The sequence below is a fragment of the Nannospalax galili genome, unplaced genomic scaffold (assembly GCF_000622305.1).
Source record: "Nannospalax galili isolate Female #2095 unplaced genomic scaffold, S.galili_v1.0 scaffold591, whole genome shotgun sequence".
NCBI classification, from domain to species: domain Eukaryota; kingdom Metazoa; phylum Chordata; class Mammalia; order Rodentia; family Spalacidae; genus Nannospalax; species Nannospalax galili.
The window spans coordinates 510,028-530,198 of record NW_008330926.1 but is presented as its reverse complement, the minus strand read 5'-3'; the positions used below and the strand labels follow the sequence as shown (position 1 = coordinate 530,198).

Sequence of the window (20,171 nt, the reverse complement as noted above, 5' to 3'; positions counted from 1 at the left end):
AGCGAACCTAAAAATTTTATAACCACTTTTGAAAGAGATGTATCTTTGCTCTGGAAACTGTTATTGAGTATGTTAAAGGTGTAATGAAATGCTTATAATAATAATAATAATAAATAAATAAAATATTTAAAAAATAGGGTTGGGCATGATGGCACATCCCTTTACTTCCAGCACTCAGGAGGTAAAGGCAGGTGGATCTCTGTGAGACTGAGGCCTGGGATGGTCTACATAGCAAGTTCCCGGCCAGCTGGAGCTACACAGTGAGACCCTGTCTCAAAAAATAAAACAAAGAAAACAATCAAATACAAAAAAATAAATCTAAGACTTGCAGCATATACCTATTCATTCATACTGTTTTCAGATTGTCCTTTACAACCCATGTATAATTTAGCAATGCTGTGGGTATGATGTAAAGAGACAATAAAGTAGTGAGAGTTTTAAAACAAACCCAGCACTTCCAAAGAACACAGAACAAACGAACAAAGCATCTATCATCTCCATCCTTTAGTTTTATTAGTCCCATACCTTCTGCAGTTTTCATTTATACAGCAGTAAAGTTATCCACTGTAACTGTACAGTTTGATGGCTTTTAGTAAATTTATACAGATGTGTAGCTATCACCAGTTTCAAACCCCTCCTCTGACCCCACACAGCCTCTCCTCTTGGGAATACTCCATCAGCCCAGCAAACATCTGGTCTGCTGTCTCTCTATTGTTTTGCTTTTCTAGAAGTTTCATATAAATGGATCCATAAAACATTTGTTCTTTCATGTTTAGCTCCTTCACTTAGCATGCCTATGAGGATTGTTCCTGATGTTCCATGTACATGTAATTCATTCCTTATTTTTAGTTTTTACTAAAATAAAACTTCAGGTGCAACCTGCTTTTAACCAATTCTGGGAATCATGTGACATGTATAGGTTTGCATATTTATGTACTATTTGTGGGTTTCCAATTGTCCCACTGCAGTTTAAACAGACTATCTTTCCCATGCAATTGTCTTGGCACCTTTGTAGGAAAGACCTTCCATTGATTTACATGTCTGTTTCTGTAGGAAAGGTAAATATTGATTTATGAAACTTTCCTTTCTGTCCCTCGATATACATACAGTACTGGGTCACTGTGTAAAATGTATTCCTCACTGAAGACTACAGTAACAAAATTTTTTTTGAAAAACATTTGTTTAGGCCAATAATATTCATAAGGCACTAAAGAATCCCACAGTAATAAATCGGTTATTCGGATCCACAGAGATCATGGAGCAAAACAGCACACTTTTCAAAGAGGAGAGGCCATAGGAGAAAGTAACCTTCCTAAGGCTGAACAGGAAGCAAACCAGGAGTCCCGCCTGGCAGCCCCCATCTCCTGCAACCTCAGCCTCCCTGCTCCTAGGCAGTCCTTTGCTCTCTTTCCACCTCCCGCAGGTCCTGCCAGCAGTAATGGTAGAGCTCATGTGGTTTGGGGCCTCTCTAAAACCTCACTGAAGCAGCCGTCCTGGGCACTGTAGTGCCCTGTAAACACCACTCCGTGCCACTTGCTGTTTGCTCCTATCCATCCTTCTCCAGGAATGAACTCCTTGGCTTTCCATCAGGGACTAGACTCAGAATGGAACAAAGAAACCAGCACTATCCACGTCAAATGGCTCTTACACAATGGTGGCATCTTGCTGAAAATCGTGTAAATTACCCAGGAACATATGAATTGAATTTCTCTCAGCTTACCCAGGAACGCAGAACCAAGGGAACAGCCCACCATTCACCCAGGCACTCTCAACACTTGAAAGGGCTGTCATCCCAAAGACTTATGCTGGAGCATGCTGTCACTGTCAACTGTTAGGAGTCCCTGCCCTCGGCATGGTACACAGGGCTTGGCTCTGCCTCAGACTGGCTGGCCTTGGCAGGCTTGCGACATCCTGGAAGCCAAGCTGTTCTTTGGAGGACAAGTACCCTGCCCCCTCCAACAGGGTGGCACGTGTCATGGTTCGCTCATCCATCCGCCCACTCGGCCCTTACAGTGAGCAAAGGCCAGAAGTAGGAGCACAGCAGTGAACAAGGAAACACAGTCAAAGAATGTGATAGCACTTGGGTCAGCAGAGCTTGTGGACAGAGTGCTCAGCACTGGGTGTTCTGCAGAGATTGAGACTCTGGGCTCTAGATCCCTCCCAAGGACAATCTCAGGAGGTTTTCCAGTCCCTGCACCCAGGCTCCTGCACCCCTCCCCTCTCCTCCTCCTGTGCAGGTCTCTTGGGCCGCACCTGCAGGAGCTTACATCTGGACAGGAAGGTTCAAGCATTCGGGAGAAGCAATATTGGGACAAAATAAAGCAGGTGCTCCCCTCTCCTGTTTGAGAAAAGCCTCTATATAATTTTCCCCCATTCTCTGTCCACTTATAAGAGATCTGAGAACATAGTCTTGAGTGAGGTTGAACCTGAATAATCCTTATAATTCTTTAAAAATTTTTAAATTTATTTTAATTTTATTTTATATACATGAGTGTTTTGCCTTCATGAATGTAAGCGTACCTGTGTTGTGTAATGTCTGTGGAGGCCAGAAGAGGGAATTGAATCTCTCTGGAACTGGAATACAGAAGGTTGTCAGCATCATGTGGGTGCTGGGAATTGAACCCTGGTCCTCTGCAAGAGCAGCCAGCGCTTTTAACCCATGACTCACCTCTCCAGCTCCCTGAACCTGAGTAATTCTTCACAAAAATATGCTTGCACAAATACAGGGGTTTGATGTGAGATATTCCTGTTGGGTAAAAACGTCTGACTGGCAATCTCCATTCCACCAAGCATTAGCCAGAGATAAAATAAAATAAGACTATCATCTCTATGATGAACCAAAAACACTTCTTCAACATGTTGTTTTGCAAGTCCTCTACTCACCTAAGTGTGTAAGACCTTTGAGACTTGCCTGTTTTAATCTTGCAGTGGTTCATTCAGGAATGAGAAGTGTCTTTAGGCATGTCGTTTCAGTACATTAGTCAACTTCTGTATCATCCATGTCATTACCTGCAGAAGACGAAATGTAATGACAATCGTTATGATGGAAATCTCCCAGATCCATTTCTATGAGCTGAGGTCAATCTATGCACATTTATATATGATTATGCATTTGAAAATGAGGGCTGTATCATGTGCTAAATAAACATATATGATTTTTTAAAATGTCTACAAGGTACACAGGAAGTATCTGTACTGTTTCTTATAACTGAATTTAAATCAATTATTTCAAAATGCAGAGTTCAAATCACCTATGAATGTGAGATTTTTGGTTTCTGTTTTGGTTTTGGTTTTTATTGTTTGTTTTGTTTTGTTTTTTTGAGACAGGGTTTCCCTGTACCCCAGCTGGCCTGAAACTTGTGATGTAGGCCAGGCTGGCCTCTATCTCACAGAGCTCCATCTGCCTCTGCCTCCCAAGTGCATGTACTGATAGATGAATTGGGTCAATCAGGAGAAAGCACCAGGACACAGATAAAACTCCAGCAGGATAGAGTTTATTAGTAGAGGAAATTCACACGAGACAATTCCCTTTGGGGTAGGGAAACTGTCAGCCCACGGATTGTGGGATGGGGTCTTTATAGGGGGGGTTTGGAGGTATGCAGAAGGTGGGAAGATATTTTTAAAAATTAGGCCGGGGAGCAGGAGTCCAGGGTTTATCAGAACAGCTTCTGATAAAACTGCCCCCTTCTGTCTGTCAGCCAGGATCTGGGTCAAAAGGTGTCTGTTTATCCTTTAAGATCATCAAAGAGGGAGCATGCTGCCTTTGGCCAAAAGGTGCAGAAAAGTCTGCTTCTCTTGACTTCAAAGACTGTGAGGCCCTGTTGGGGAGGGGTCTGGTGCAGATCCGAACCCTAACATGTACCATCCATCATGCTTGGCCTGTGAGTTCTTGATGACGGTAAGAGTTAAAGGGTATGACCACTGCAGGAGTAAGAGTAAGAGAATGTAAGGAACTTTATTATTTTTGCAACTTTTCTGTAAATGCAAAATTATTTCAACATATAAAGTTTAAAAATACAAGCAACTGGTATTTGATAAGGTTTGGGCAGAGCACTGGCTTAGGGATATTGGTGTCCTCTGTGACCTTGGACAAGTCCTCCTTTCTCTTTTCTAGTCCTGAGTTTATCATCTGCAGCATAAAGGTACAATATGAGCTTTCCACACCTTTGTGTAGAGTTCATCCCCTCTAAGGATGTACCAGGCCTCACTCTCACTGTCTTCTCTCTACCTTTCTCTAAGCTATAGTTAGGAATAAATTCCACTAACTTTGAAAGTTGTTAAATTAAAACTAAAACTTTAATGGAAACAGTGGCTGCCAAGTGCACAGCCCATAGCAGGTGCTGAGGAGACAGCAGATTCCTCTCACACAGAGTAGAAGTTAGCTATTCAAGTACCTCCACCCACCCCTTCCCCAGCCTCAGGCTCCAGTCCCCAGCCAGCATAGAGCCCTTGACAAAACCAGGAAAGGTCCTCACAGTGCTTGACAAGAATCAAAGTGGAATGCTCAGGCCTTCTGCTTTCTTTCATGTTTCCTTAGAACAGTTGTTTGCAAATTTGAGAACACATCATCGGAAATGCTTGGGGAGCTTCTAAAACCACATTGTCTGCTGGCCCCACCTCAAAGACCTTATTCCATATGTCTGGTGTGTGTCAGTGACTTTGCATTTCTGCCACTTTCTCAGGTGGTGCTGAGTCTGCTTGAGCCCAGAGGATGACTACCTCCTGGAGTCCCAGAGCAAAGCAGACTCCAGGGGAGATTGGCCCTGGGAACTGGACCAGAGGCTTTTTCTCTTTTCTCCTTTCTGACACAATACAGCACCACCCCCACCCTCCTCCTGCCACTGCTAGGAGGCGCCAGAGTCAAGTGAAGCCAGGACTGAAGTTCGGGAAAGTTAGGAAAGGTAACTGTGCCGGCCAGGAGGGGATGGGGACTGGAGAAAAGTCCCTAACGGCCAGGACACACAGGCTGGGAGGGAAGTGACAATGTAGTCAGTTCCAAACTGGGTTGCTAGGGGCATGTTCCTGGGTGGTTTGGGGAAATGCGTAAGTTGGAAGATGCCTGTGGCTGTGTTTGTCAACACCCATGTGCTCTAGTGGATAATGAGGTGGAAGATGAAGAAGAATGCCAATTTTTATTAAGCATTTAAGGCAGCACTTGGCTCTGTACTAAGCACTTTACATATCCTATTTCCATGAAGCAGGCATAGCTCCTGTTCATACAGTGACTGCGTATTACACAGGAGACCAAACTAGCTAAGGCCAGACACCAGACTCTTACCCTGTGCGCTGGGTTGCTTCATAATTTCCCAGGCTTTGTCATTTCCTGCAAGTATTGTGACTTTCTGAGTCTCAGTTCCACTGCCAGTAAAAGAAGTTACAAGTATTCCCCAAAGAATCTGAGGCTCAAACATAATAGCAAGGGGAAACTGTTATATAAAATATAAGCTGTTCTATGTGTCTCAGCCCATAATCTAATGGCTACTGGTATTGACTACAGCCTCTGGATAACCACTTAGAGATAGTCTGGGAGCCACTGAGTTAATATTTCCTCCTGTTTTAAATAAAGCCATTACTCACCAGTGTAACTAATGTTTTATTATTACTAATTCCAGAGTCATTACACCATGGAGGCTGAGTTTAAAAAGAATTTAATTGAAGACCAAAGCATACTCAGTAGCAAACCCCCACTTTATAAATAATTTCTGTTTCAAATTCTAACTTGGTGTGAAAAGCTATTTTGGTATATTTGATTTTTCAATGTTTGGTATATAATGTCTTGACTGTAGTTCTCTACAGAATCTTTTAATACTTAAGAAATAGTAATAACAACCCTTTACATTTGCATAGCACTAAATGGCAGGCTGGGGATGACTGGTACTTCCTGGTTATAGATAAGGAAACAAGCCCAGGCAAGTAACATGAGATTCTTAGATTACTCGGCAGGACTAGATCTCTGCCCTACACCACGCTATGTTCACAGAACATTTGAGAAAAGAATATGCCTAAACCATTCCCTGCTCACACTAAGCGCCTCTCCTTTTGTGTGTGTATTAATGATAAACTGAGAAACACTTCTCCAAAAATCAAAACGGTGTCAGAGTTGGGAGGGACTATGGACATGACCTGGGGATTTCTATGAAGTATTGAAGTTCTGGCAAATTCAAACATTCTCCGAACAATGCAGCCAGGAGGAGCTAGGACTCTTCCACTGACGCGCCAAAGAATGAGTCTTTATCCAGTTAGCCCCAGAACCTCTCGCAGAAAAGAAGGAGAACCAAAAGGCACTTGGGATACAGCTGTGAAGGTTTGGGAGGGAATTCCAAAGCCTCAGAACATGAAAACCCATAGATTTTTAAAAATGAGTTCCAAATCTAAATTAGAATTCATTTCTTGAATAAATAGCCAGTTCCTAGCATTACCAACTTTTGGAGCTGAATGAGAAATTAGCATATTCACTTATCAACTGGAAAAAGTGACGTTCAAAGACTAAATGTGACTAGTTCAAAGTCACATACATTTTACTGTGACAAAGATAGGAATTAGTATTATAATAATATGTAAGTACTAAATCATGCACCAGGCACAGTGATAGACTTTCCTATAGTATCTCATCTATGTTCAGAGCAGATGAGGAGCTGAGGCTCAGTAAGGGGAAGACTCTTCACCAAGATCAAACATTTACAAAATGGTAGGGTCTGGATTTCCAACCAAGTTTGTTGGACTTCAGGCTCATGCCTCCATCACTTTTGATTATACATCTCAGTGTGCATTTTAAAGAACTGCTGATGAGAACAGTGAAAGATGAGTTAGAAGGTAAGAGCCTAGAAGAAGTAAAGTTCAAAGTTGCTCATAAAGTTCAGATGACACCGTGAAGGTTTCAACTAGAACAGTGGCAGAGGGATGATATGTGGACCAACTTCAGTATTTACCCCATCCACTGCTGAAACCTGGCATGGATGTTAATTCCAGCCCTAGAGAGCTTGAGGCATAAAGATTACTTCAAGTTCAAAGCCAGGTTGGATTATGAAATGAGACCCCGTCTCAAAAAACTAACCAAAAGGAAAAGAAAAAAAAAAGAGAGAGAGAAATTCTGGACTGACTGTAAACGACTGGTATCTTTTTCTCAGAAATATTAGCATGAAGCATTTTCTGTAATCTGTGATTATTAACATTCATAATCAATCTAAATAGATTTGGAATCACCTAGGAAAGATGCCTCAAAGTGTACCTATGAGATGTTTCCAGAGAGGTTTAAAGGAAGAGGGAATGCATACCCTAAATGTGGGTGGCATCATCCTATGGGCTGTGGTCCTGGATTAAATAGAATAGTGGAGCACTGGTACTTACCTCTCTACGTTTCCTGGCCGTGACTACATCTTGATTATCCACCTCACACCCCTGCCACTTTGCCTTCATGCCAGGATGGACTGTATTCTGTTTTAACCCATGAGCCAAAATGCTTTTGTCAAGTGTCTGGTTATAGTGACAAGAAAAGCAATTAGCACAGTCTCCATTTGTCTTAGTAAACAATGGAACATCATGGTTATAGTTTTAGACTCCAGAACTGCATGAATGTTATCATTTGTTAGGGGTATGACCTTAGACAATTTAATCTCTCTGTGCCTCAGTCTTCAAGTCTCTATAATGCAGATAATTCCTATGGGTATTTTTTCCTTATACTAAGTGTTTGGTATATGTAAACTGTTGTTTTAATTATGCTCTTTCCTAACCCTCAAAATTCCACAGAATCTTTTACTTCTAGTGAAAACACCTTTTTAAAATTAGCAAAATAAAGATATCTTCAGAATAAAATTGGCCACTAGCAAACCCATATTGAAAGGAAGATTCAAGGAAGTGAGTCAGAGGAAAACAATACTAATAGAAAATACGGCACACAGAGAAAGATAAGAGCGCCTAAAATGGGAGCTACGTGGTGAACATATAAGACTTTTTTCATCGCTGTTTAACTTTTTGAAAAGACGGTTGCCTCCTTAATAAAGAAAATAAATCCAATACATTGTGGGTATTTTAATGTATACTTAAGGAAAATTAATGATCACAGTAGCATAAGGCTATGAAGCAGGCAAATAAAAATATATTATTGAACTTTGTTATAGCACTCAGGAAGAGTGTAATGTCCATTGAAGTTACACAATGGTAAAGCATAAAAGAAGCAGGAAAATAAAAAACAAAGAATTACAGCTAAAGATAGAAAGAAATGGCAACAAATACCATATTCTAATCTAATTTTTTGAAGTAAAAAGAAAAATAAGAACAAAGAGAGCAAATCAAACACAAAGAGCACTGTGACACACTCAAATCCAGTAGTTAAAAATCACCTTAAATGGAAATTGTCTAACAAAGGAGAACAGGAAGTCCCCTGCTTATATCCCCACAACTGTAAGAATTTGGTACTCATACACAAAATATATTTATGGAAGCTTTAGGGCCCAGAGATGACCTGTGATGCCCTAGGAGGCAGACTTGACCACCTCAGTCCCACAGCAGACTCTGCAGCAGCCCTGTGGTCGGAGAACACAGCAGGAGGCATACCCATCCAACATCCAAATCGAATGCAGCCTAGTCCGTGGCCCCTGAATTCCAGCAACTCTCAGCCATATTCCAAGATGATGAATGCTACCTGTCAGTGACAAGGAGAGATGTCTCAGAGATCCCGGCAGAGCCACACCTGCTTATCAACCTAGTAACAAAACGTCAAGTCTGAAAAAGCTCCATATGTTGACACACCTTATTAACCAACATCTTGTGGGCTGTCCAGTCCTCCTAAAGAGAATACAGGACTCATGCCCGCTTACACATCTGGTAACTGACCACCACTGTAGACCTCTCTGCTGATTCGACAACAGCTCTATGACTCAACTCTATTCAACTGGTCCTGGAGACCACCCCATAAAGAAAATAGGGACTCAACAGGAGAGGCCTTTACCTGCTGAACGAATCTACAAAGATGAAAAGAGGCGCTAACTCCTCAAAAGGAACAAACACTAGCAAAGGTTACAGTGATAACAAAGAATCAGGAAAGTACGATCCCACCAAAGGATCATCTACAGTAAACACCTACAGAAATGTAGAACTATGAATTGTCTAACAAATACTTTAAAACAATCTCTGTTAAAAAAGAAAAAGAAAACGAAATGGAAAATAAGAGAACATAGGGAACCAACTGAAATCAGGAAATAATGCACGAACAAGACCAGAAGTAAAATAAAGAGCTACAAATAGAACAGAAGCACACAGAAACCGTGGCGTCAAAGAATACAGTTACAGAGCCGAAAGGTACGAACAAGCTCCGACAGATTCGGCCATGCAGAAGAAACAGCAAACTTGAAGAAATAAGAGAAGCCAGAAAGGAAGAGGGAGGAAAACGAGGAATATGCAATGAGACCAAACGGTGACAGGGATTATTGGTGCTTCGGGAAGAGAAGAGAGGGAGGAGCAGGCAGTAAGTAAGCTTGTTTAAAGAAATAATAGCTGGGGGCTGGAGACAGGCCCGATGGTTGAGAGCAGCTCTGCTCTCCAAGAGGGTCCAGTTTCTGACCCCAGCACCTATACTGTGGCTCACAGCTGTTGGTAACTGCAGTTCCAGGGGATCAATACCCTCTCACCTCTGCAGGCACCAAGCACTAATGTGGTGCACATACATACATGCATACAAGCACTCAAAATAAACAATAATAAATAAATAAAATCTTAAGAAAGAAAAAGAAATAATGGCCTAAAATTTATATCTCTTAAAAGATAATCTATATCCAGAAGACAAAAAGCAATCCAAACAAGAGTATCATGAGACACAACACAACTGTTAAAAGACAAAAAAGGAGTCTTGAAAGTAGACAGAGAAAAGAGACTCATATATGATTGTATTAGCAAACTTACCAGCAAAAACTTGGCAAAAGACAGTGAGATGATACATTCAAAGTGCTGAAAGCAAAATGGCAAGTAAATTAATAAAAATTAAAAAAGCAGTTTTTAAAAAGGGCATTCAAGAATACTGTACTAAATATAGCTATTCTTTAAAAACAGAGATAGTGACATAAAAGATGCTCCTGGGCAAGTAAAGCCAAGAGAATTGAACATTATTGTATCTGACTCACAAGAAATGCTAAATGGAGTTCTTAGAGCCACAAGAAAATGACACTAAGTAACACCTGAAAGTATAACACTCACATATAAAGGTACATTGGTGCCCTTGACTGTTGAATGATATGCGAGGGCCCAGCCCATTGTGGGTGGTGCCACCCAGGTTCTCCTGGGGTTGGTATAAGAAAGCAGGCTGAGTATAGGCCAGAGACACAAGTCAGTAAACAGTGTTCCTTCATTTTCAGCGCCTCCCTCCAGGTTCCTGCCCTGAGTTCCTGCCTGACTTTCCCTCAAAGATGCACTGTCACTTGGAAGTATACGATGCAGTAAACCCATTTCTCTTCAAGTTGGTTTTGGTCAGACTATTATATCACAGAAATAGAGAAGCCATCTAGAACTCTGCCCCAGAGAGTGAAAAGAATTTGGTGGGACTGGAGAGATGGCTCAGTGGTTAAGAGCATTGGCTGCTCTTACAGAGGACCCCAGTTCAATTCCTAGCACCGAGACTGATTAGAGGTTCCTCCCCCCCCCCTACATTAAATGAAGTGCCTTGGTTAGGAATTTAGCTGTTGAGGAGATGGACTTCTTATGTTTAATACCAAATCTAACACACACACAAAAACAATTGTATGCTTCACTTTAGCTAATTGATGGCACTTACCAAACTATCCTCCATTATTTTAAAAATCAGATACATAAAATGCACGCCCTACTAGACCTCAAATTGTAGAGCTCATCTACCTGTTTCTGTATCAATGACTAGAAAAAGTGGAGAACTTCCTGAATGCTTATTTCAATATTTTGCAAACTTTAAATAAGAAAATGGATTTCATCTGAATCCCCAGTTACAATGACACATTTGGAATTATACCTGAGCAAGGATCCTACAGGTGAATTCCAACACTTTACCTACCAATTTTATTTTTTTCCATTCAATTCAATGCATTTGGTGGAAAGTTTGGATGAGTGGATTGGCCACATGATAGAGCAATGACAAAAATTTTAATGTCTCATGCATCATTTGTCTGCACTGACATTCCTTCCAGCTGATGAAAATCCAGGAGCTCTTAATGAATTAAAGCCACATTTGCCTGAAGAAGTCAGCAGAGTTACTGACTGGTTTGAAACTAATTATGTACAAGGGAGGGTAAGAAGACACTTACACAATGGTGTTCTTTGAGATTCCGTATTGTGTCCTCCAGTATTTTTTGTTTCTGGGTTTTTGTGGGTTTTTTTGTTTGTTTGTTTGTTTGTTTCTTTTTGAGACAGGGTCTCCCTATAGCCCTAGCTGATCTGGAACTAGCTATGTAGACCAGGCTGGCTTTGAACTCACAAGGATCTGCCTGCCTCTGCCTCCCAAGGGCTGGTATTAATAGCATGAGCCACCACACCCAGCTCCAGTATTGTTTGTATATGAGTGAACAGGGAACAGATTTCTGTATGTACCCAAAGCAACACAGAAGCATGACCCCGAAGGTAGGAAAGTTAATACAGACTGTGCATACTGGTATGTATCAGTTCACAGAAAATGTCAGAAGAGCAGTACCACAGAACAAATGAATGCGAATATGTTATCCAAAGACAGTCATGGTCTGAAAGAAAAAAAAATCAGTTATTCATCATGATGTAGTACTTTAAAATACATTTAATGACTATGGAAGTTGGCTTGCTCTGACGGAACGTCTCCATGAAACTGCTCATAGTCTACCCTTGAAGCATACATTTCCATTTTGAATTTCTTTTCTTTACTTATTTTCCAGTTTTTTTTTTTTTACAATTTTAACTTAGCAGTGTTTTCTATAGTTCTCTATGTTACATGTTTCATTCAGATCCCTGACACTCATGATATAAATTGTAAAGAATTTTAAAGAGCTCTAATTAATTTAATGCAGTTTTTTGCAGGTTTAACTCCACAGAAGTATATGATCACACATACATCTTATTTGGTAAGAATTCTGCTTGTTTATAAAAACATTGAAATTTGTTTAGTAAATAAAAGATTTTTGCATATGTACATTTGTTAACTCTGAAATTCCTGGAGATCATATTTTGTCTGAGTGCGCACGTTGTGGTGACCAATAATGAATTTCTTTCAGAGGTTCGGGTTCCTTTTATTAGTTCCAGACAATTTTGTGAAAGGAAGAAACAGAGCCAAAAGTCCAAATGAAGTTAGATGGGCTCATCCAATTACTCAACTTGTGGTTGTTGTACCAAACATTGCCCAAGAGAGGGCCGGAAGGTCATGCCAAAAGCAAAAGATTCTCTAGAGATGCTTCAGACTTCAGCTCAATACTACATGGGGCAGGAGAGCTAGGGTCCTGAGGTGTTAGAGGGCTGATAGGGAACAGGAGAGAAGCCCAGTTCCTGAACTGAAGCTCTAGCTGGCTTCAGAATCCCTGAAGGAAGTTGGTAGATGTCCATCCATGACTGATGTCCATTCATGGACTGATGTCCATGCAAAGGTCTCTTGCCATGACCACCATCTCCTTTAACCTCCAATGTGGCTAAATCTCAACATGGGTCTCTTGATCTGGGGAAGGGCCTGCATGGGACTCAGTTGTTGTCTGTGTTGTAATCACTGGCCAAGTATGCACCCAGGTGGCTCAGGGGCTCAAGGGGGGAAACCAGAAGCTTGTATCACAGGGTCAGATGTCTTTATAGTCTTTGGGGTATATGGAGTGGGTGCTGGCTGGTCTTGTGGTCAAGAATCATAGTTTTTGACTGAGTTCACTGACTTAGGTTGCCCCTCACCATCTTGAAGATGACTGCAGATATAAAGTTAATGGGCACAATTCAGTTTGTGAACTATTTCCTTTATGTTCATAACTGTTATCCTAGTGATTTTACTGTCAGCATACTTGAATGCTATGCTGGTAAAAGTATCTTCTGTTATTGACTATTTTATTATGTAAGGTGGCTCTGATGGTTTGAATGAGAATGTCCCCTATAGGCTCCAAGTATTTGGACATTTTGTCCCGAGTTGGTGGTGCTATTTTGGGAAGTCTTAGAAGGTGTGGCCATGCTGAAGGAAGCACATCACTGGGGGTGGGCTTAGAGAGTTCTTAAGCCTTGCTGAATTTGAGTTGCTCTCTTGCTTCCTGTGCTTGCTTGAAGATATGCGTTCTTAGCTTCCGCTCCTCCTCCAGCCACCTCTGCCTCCCTGTCATGTTGGACTCTTGCCCCTTTGGAACACTGAGCTCAAATGAACTCTTCCTTCTATAAGTTGCTTTGGTCAGTGTTTCTATCACAGCAACAGAAAAGTAAGTAATACGGTGGCGTTCTGTGTGTTCCTTGACTCTTCTTTTTAAAATGTAAATAGATGTCTCTTAACGAATTTTAAGCCATATTTGGGGGCTTTTGATTTCTGAAAATTACAACACTCAAGATTATCAGGAGCCTTGTGTTCAGAATTGCAAAGAATCCCTAAGGCAAACGTACAGTCAAATCCAGAATACAGATGCTTAACAAGATTGTAGTAGTTTGACTTCTGATTTTAAATATTATGATGGTACAAAATAATATCCATCCAGTGGGAACTATAGTTCACATTTTGAATTGTTATCCATTCCTGGCTAACAATGTAAATTACAATACGCTCATGATTCTGGGCAACAGCAGCAAGCACACATGCAGGCAGAGCTCGATCACAAGAGTAAACGCATATCTTCACAGAACACTGTGTTGCAAATCCATAATATTCAGGCAGTTGCAAATATTAAATGTAGTTTTGATTTATAATTTTTTGCTTATGAAGAATTTGGCAAGACATTACCCTGTTTGTAAGTCACTAAAGTGTCTATACTCATACGTAAATCACTTTAACTCAAAATTTGAAAAAAAATTTTTCAAAACTATCTAGCTATAACCACAAGAATTGGCAAATAAGAATTGCATGAAATTGAATAGTTTCTGCACAGAACTGGAAACAATCACCAAAGAAAAGAGAAAATCTGCAGAATGAGAAAAAATCTTTGCTAAATACAGGATATATATATAAACTGAAACTCAATTTTAGCCCAGTCAGCTTGGCCATCATTGTCAGAGAACAACAAATGCTAATGAAGACATGGGGAAAGAGGTCCCTTTACGTACTTAGAGCGAGACTCCAAAAAGTACAGCTACTATGGACGTCAGACTGGAGGTTCCTCAGAAAGTAAAACTAGTGCTCCCACATACGCACTACAGCACTCCTAGGTGCACACCCCAAGGAAGTTACCACACACAAAGATGTTCACAGTAGCTAAGGAACAGAACCAGTTGAGATAGCCATCAACAGAGGAGTGGATAAAGAAAAACATGGTAAATACAGGTAACAGAGTTTTCTTTAGTCATAAAGAAAAATGAAATCATGAAAGCTACAGAAAAATGGATTTAACCAGTAAGCAAACTCAGAAAGATGGCTCATACCAAATATATTCTCTTATATGCAGACTTGTGGTTTAAGTTGTGTGTGTGTGTGTGTGTGTGTGTGTGTGTTTAGGTCATGTAATAAGAAAGGGGAGGAGGAAGAAGGATGAAAAAAGGAAAAATAATGAATCCATGTGACTTGAAAGTAGAAGGAGGAATATAATATTTGGGAAAAGGAAGAGGCCCAGTAAAAGGGGCCAAGAAGGTGGGAAAGGGTAGTCAGAAATCAGGATGAATAAGAACAAGTATAATGACAGATATATGAAAATGCCACAACAAAACCCATTACTCTGTATCCTAACTACAAAAAATGAAAGTATAGTCATAATAATTTACGTATGTACAATATAAAATGTGAAATATGACAATATCATAAAATAAGGGCTATTAAAAGTATACTTTGGGATGTGATTGAACTTAAATTACTATAAGGTTAAAACAGAATATTAAAACTACAAGAGGTTTTATGTACACTCCATTATAACTATAAAGTAGAATCCTCTTAGAAATAGATAAGATCAAGAGAAAATGATAGAAGCCGCTGTTACAAAACAGTAAAGTTCAACTAATCCAAAGGGAAGACAGAAAGAGAGGACGAAAGATGCAAAGGAAACTGCAAAGCATCCAGGAGCCGATAAAATGGCAATAGTGTCTTCTCATCAATAACTGCATTAAGTTTAAGACTCTCCAATCAGGAGTGAAGAGCTGATTTTTAATGTAACAATATGCTGCCAGTGAGAGATGCATGTTTGCCTTAAGAACACATGTCGTAAGCTGAAAACAAATGGAATGGAGACCAAAAGAAATCAAGGGACAGATATGCTGATGTTGCACAAAATTGGCTATTAGTCCAAATTGGGCATAAGAGACCAAAAATGGTCACTATACAACGATAAAGGGTTAAATCTGTCAAGAGAACATAACAATTGTAAATATATATGCACCCAACCTAGGAGCATTTAAATACATTAAGCAAATATTTTTAACTAAAGCGAGGGGCTAGAGAGATGTCTCAACAGTTAAGAGCACTTGCTGTTCTTGCTGAGGACCCGAGTTCAGTTCCCAGCACCCATGTCATGTGGCTTACAACCACCTGTGACTCCAGCTCCAGGGAATTCAACACTTTCTTCTGCCCTCACAGGTACCTGTGCTCACACAGTGTATGAACACACACACACATAAATAAGTAAATATATTTTGTTAGACTAAAGGGAGAGATAGACTGTGGTACGATGGTAGTAGAGGACTTCAGTGCCTCCTTTTTAGAAAAGAAATAGTGCAACAACTGACTTGACTAATAGTATTGACATGGTCACAAAAGGTCATATAGGGTTGCAGAAACGGATTCTTTTTCTCTGCTGATTTAAAGAGGCAAGAAAAGCAAGATCTCAGCACTCAGTCACACTTCATTGAAATCAGACACAGACCACACACACGTGTACGCACTCACACACAAATACACACACCACCACCACCACCACCATACACATACACGGGGGTATGAGGCGGGGGGGGGCAAACTTCCCAAAGCCAAGAGGGGTCACATGATGGTGTCTAAGCTTGTGTGGCAGAGCCAAAACCTTTATGTTTCAGGTAAGATGAGTTCCCTTTTCCTCAGAATGGGGTGGTTTGGGCTATGGAGGGGGTTGAATAATCTAGACAAATGAAGGGACATTCATTGGCTCTCACCACAGGAGCCTCCCCTTCCTTCCCCATGAAGGGTTTGAAATTCCACCAAAATTCCCTCCAGTGGGAAAAAGCACATCAAGTCTTTGTCTTGCAGAGGAAGAAAGCAGGAAGTCGGCCATCTTAAATGTTTAAATGAAAAAGGACAATAATTGATCTAGAGCCTCTTTTTCCTGCCTTTGTGAGAGACATACAGGAACTGGGCAGACTGGGAAAATAGAGATGGCCCCTTTAAGAGGGGCTGCTTCCTGCTCCAGGTTACCTCTTGTTCCAGGAGGACTTAACAACTCCTGCAAGTGCTAACAGCAAGAAAAAAAAAAAAAAAAAGTCCTCCAGCCAGAAGAAAAGAGCCTGCCCAAGAGAGGATACCTGAACAGGACCAAAGAGGGAGAAGGGAAGGGAGTCAAGAAAGGGAGGGCACCTACGAAATGTCTGACCTCTCAGAGCCAGCTCCGGAGCCCTTCCGTCCTGCCCGGAACTGTCTGTTCTAATAAAGTTTGTTCACTGCACCCCACTCTGCTGCTGTTGCTACTCCATTCCTGTGACTGCAGCTTTCACTCTCTCTGGTGTCACTTTCGCTTTCTTCTCCTTTGTCTTCTGCCTTTCCCAGACATCCAATCTTTGCTCTTCCTACTGAACAATCTCAGTGAATCCCTAGGGGTCAACCCCTCACTTCAAGATACTAGTAATGCCTACCAGGAATCTGGCTAACTCCTGGTCCTCTCTATCAACCAAGGAGGACAGACAGACAAAATATTTCATCTGAAGCAGTAGAATTTGCTTTTCTTGAAGTGAATATAGAATATTCTCCAGGTTACTATAGAATCTTAAGAAAAATAAATTATTTTCTTTTGGGGGATGTTTACTGGAGAGATGGCTCAGCAGCTAAGAACACTTGCTGCTTTTGTAGAGGACCCCAGTTCAGTTTTTCATGCCCGTATCAAGTGGTTCACAACTGCCTGTAACTCCAAAGCCAGGCCCTTTTCTGGCCTAAGCAAGCACCTACACACATATGTGCATACCCCACACACACACATATACACATAAATAAAAATAAAATAAATACATTTTTTAAAAAGTAAAGATAAATTTTTAAAAGAAGAAATTAAATAATGTACCTATTTCAAATGCAATACTATGAAACTATAAATCACTAACAGAAAGAACTTTGGAAAATTCAAAAATATGTGGAAATTAAATAGCACACTCCTGAAAAATCAGCAAATCAAAGAAAACAGCAAAAGAGAAATCAAAAAACCTATAAAAACTGAAAATCAAATGAAAGCTGTAATGTAACAAAGACAAGTATAAGATGGGGATTTGTAGCAACAAGTACCTATATTAACATAAAACCTGGGCACACTGGGCACACTGGTGCTTATCCCTAGCACTCAAGAAACTGACGTAGGAGAACCATAAGTTGGAAGCCAGCCTGGGCTAGACTGAAAGACTATCTCAAAAGAACAAAACAAAACAAAACAAAAGTAAAGTAAAAAGATCTCAAACAGCCTAATATTATGGCAAATAAAAACAGCAGCAGCAGCAACAACAATAATAAACTAATCTAAGTGTTAGCAGAAAGAAATAAATATTAAAGTAGAGTAACAGAACTAGAGTTGAAAGACCATACAAAAACAGACAAGACTAAGAACTGACTTTCTAAAAAGACAAGTGGACAACTCTGTCAGTAGACTATGCAAGGGGAAAAAAATTAAATAAAACTACAAATGGAAATGAGATTACGTCTGATGCTATGGAGACACAATGAAAATTACACCAATAAATTAGATACACTGAAGTAAATGGGTAGACAGCCTTCCAAGACTTAAGTCACTAATAGAAACTCTGAACATTATATATCAATATTCAATATACAATTAATATTGATTATATATCAATAATATATAAAGAGATTTCATCAATAATTAAAATTTTACAGTAAAGCAAAACCCAAGGTCAAATGGTTCATAATTGAACACTAATATCTATCCTTCTCAAGCTCTCCTAAAAAGTTGAAGTGCAGGGGACACTCTCAGAGCAACAGCCCAATGATGTGTACTAGACACAGCTCCCCAGTTCTTCTGCTGCCTTCACTGGTTTCTTTCCCAGCCAGCAGCTTGTATGTAGAAATGACAAGATCCAGAGGACATCATTTAGCATTCACAGTTACAATAATTCATAAGAAAGGAGACATGGACTCCCTCCCATGGTTTGAGACCATGAACCCCTTTGCTTTGATTTCCTATTTGGGGCCTACATTTAATCTGTGAGATATGTGAATCCTGGATGGGGGAATGGGCTCGTTTTATCATGGAGTTGAGCTCACTAAGGTAGCCATGTGAATTTGTCACACAGTTGTAGCTAGTGATCTCACCAAAAGGAAGGCAACCATGTGATCTGGGCTCCATCATCATCACATGGCTTGGTCCACTGGAAGTGGGCCTTGCAGTTTTTATAGCCTAGGCTCATTTCCTATCTGTTCTCTGCTTCCTGGCTGCAGACACAGTCTGACTAGCCACATCAAACTCCTATGGCCATGCCTTTCCTGCCTTGATAGACTGTATACATCCCTTTAAACCATAAGTCACAGTAAACTCTTCCTTCTGATCCTCATCTGAATTGGGCCTCTGTGGGAACTCCTGAAGACAAAAGCAATCTGGCCACTTCAATATAAAATCCAAAGAGAGAACTGGAAGCTTAGAGGACCCAGCATTTCATGCCCAAAAAGAAAACTAGGAACCAGCTTTTCATGCCCAAAAAGTAAACCACAAAGACACATAAAATTCGCAAAAAGAAGCAAACCTAAACTTGAAGTCCTGAGTCTCACAGAAAAATCAGAAACTACAAAAAAAATCACAGAGAAAAAATAATAACATGAAAAACCAAAATAACATATCCCCACCAAATACCAATAGTCCTCTAGAGGAGTACAATGAGAAACCTCTAGAGATAATGCAGGACATGGAACTCAAAAGAACAATTATAAACATGATAAAAGAATTCAGTGAATTTAAAGAACACAAAAAGAAATTGAAGAGATGAAGGAAGATAGGGATAAACTTCTGAATGAATTCAGAAAAGAGTTAGAAATATTGAAGAATACTCAGGCTGAAACGAAGAAGGAAGTGAAACACTCAGTAAGCCAATTAGAAACAACAAGAGGAAGCCGACCAGATCTTCAACAGAATTGTGGAAGAAAATTTCCCAAAATTAAAGAAAGACATGCCCATACAAATACAAGAAGCATATAGAACACTAAACAGACAGGACCAAAAGAGAAACTCTCCACGGCACATCATAGTAAAAACACTAAATGTACAGAACAAAGGGACAATACTGAGGGCTGCAAAAGAGAAACAAGAAGTAAGACATAAAGGAAAACCCATTAGGATCACAGCTGACTTTTCAGTGCAAACTATGAAAGCCAGAAGAGCCTGGACCAAAGTAGTCCCAGGTTAAATGACCACAAATGCCAACCCAGATTGCCACGGCACATCATAGTAAAAACACTAAATGTACAGAACAAAGGGACAATACTGAGGGCTGCAAAAGAGAAACAAGAAGTAAGACATAAAGGAAAACCCATTAGGATCACAGCTGACTTTTCAGTGCAAACTATGAAAGCCAGAAGAGCCTGGACCAAAGTAGTCCCAGGTTAAATGACCACAAATGCCAACCCAGATTGCTATACGCAGCCAAAATGTCTATTATAGTCGAAGGGGAAAGAAAGTTCTTCTATGATATAAATAGGCTGAAGGAATTCATGTCCACAAAGCCAGCCCTTCAGAGAGTTCTGGAAGCAATACAAAGAGCCAAAGAAAGGAATGACTATACCCAAGGGGTTGCAGAAAGAAATCCAATGAAGGTATAACTGGAAAAGTACATCTCTATCAAGAATGTAAACAGAAATAAAAATGACAGCATTCAATACCCATCTTTCATTAATAACTTTAAATATTAATGGACTGAATTTCCCA

General features: G+C 40.3%; 1 long non-coding RNA gene across 1 annotated transcript in view; it reads right to left on the bottom strand.

Annotated features, from left to right (window-relative positions):
- Window positions 1–20,171, bottom strand: part of LOC103750154 — a 58,274-nt gene that overhangs the window by 14,432 nt on the left and 23,671 nt on the right. Inside the window, exon 4 of the long non-coding RNA XR_003847130.1 lies at window positions 2,884–3,009. This is a non-coding gene — a long non-coding RNA (uncharacterized LOC103750154). The remainder of the gene's footprint in view (window positions 1–2,883; window positions 3,010–20,171) is intronic.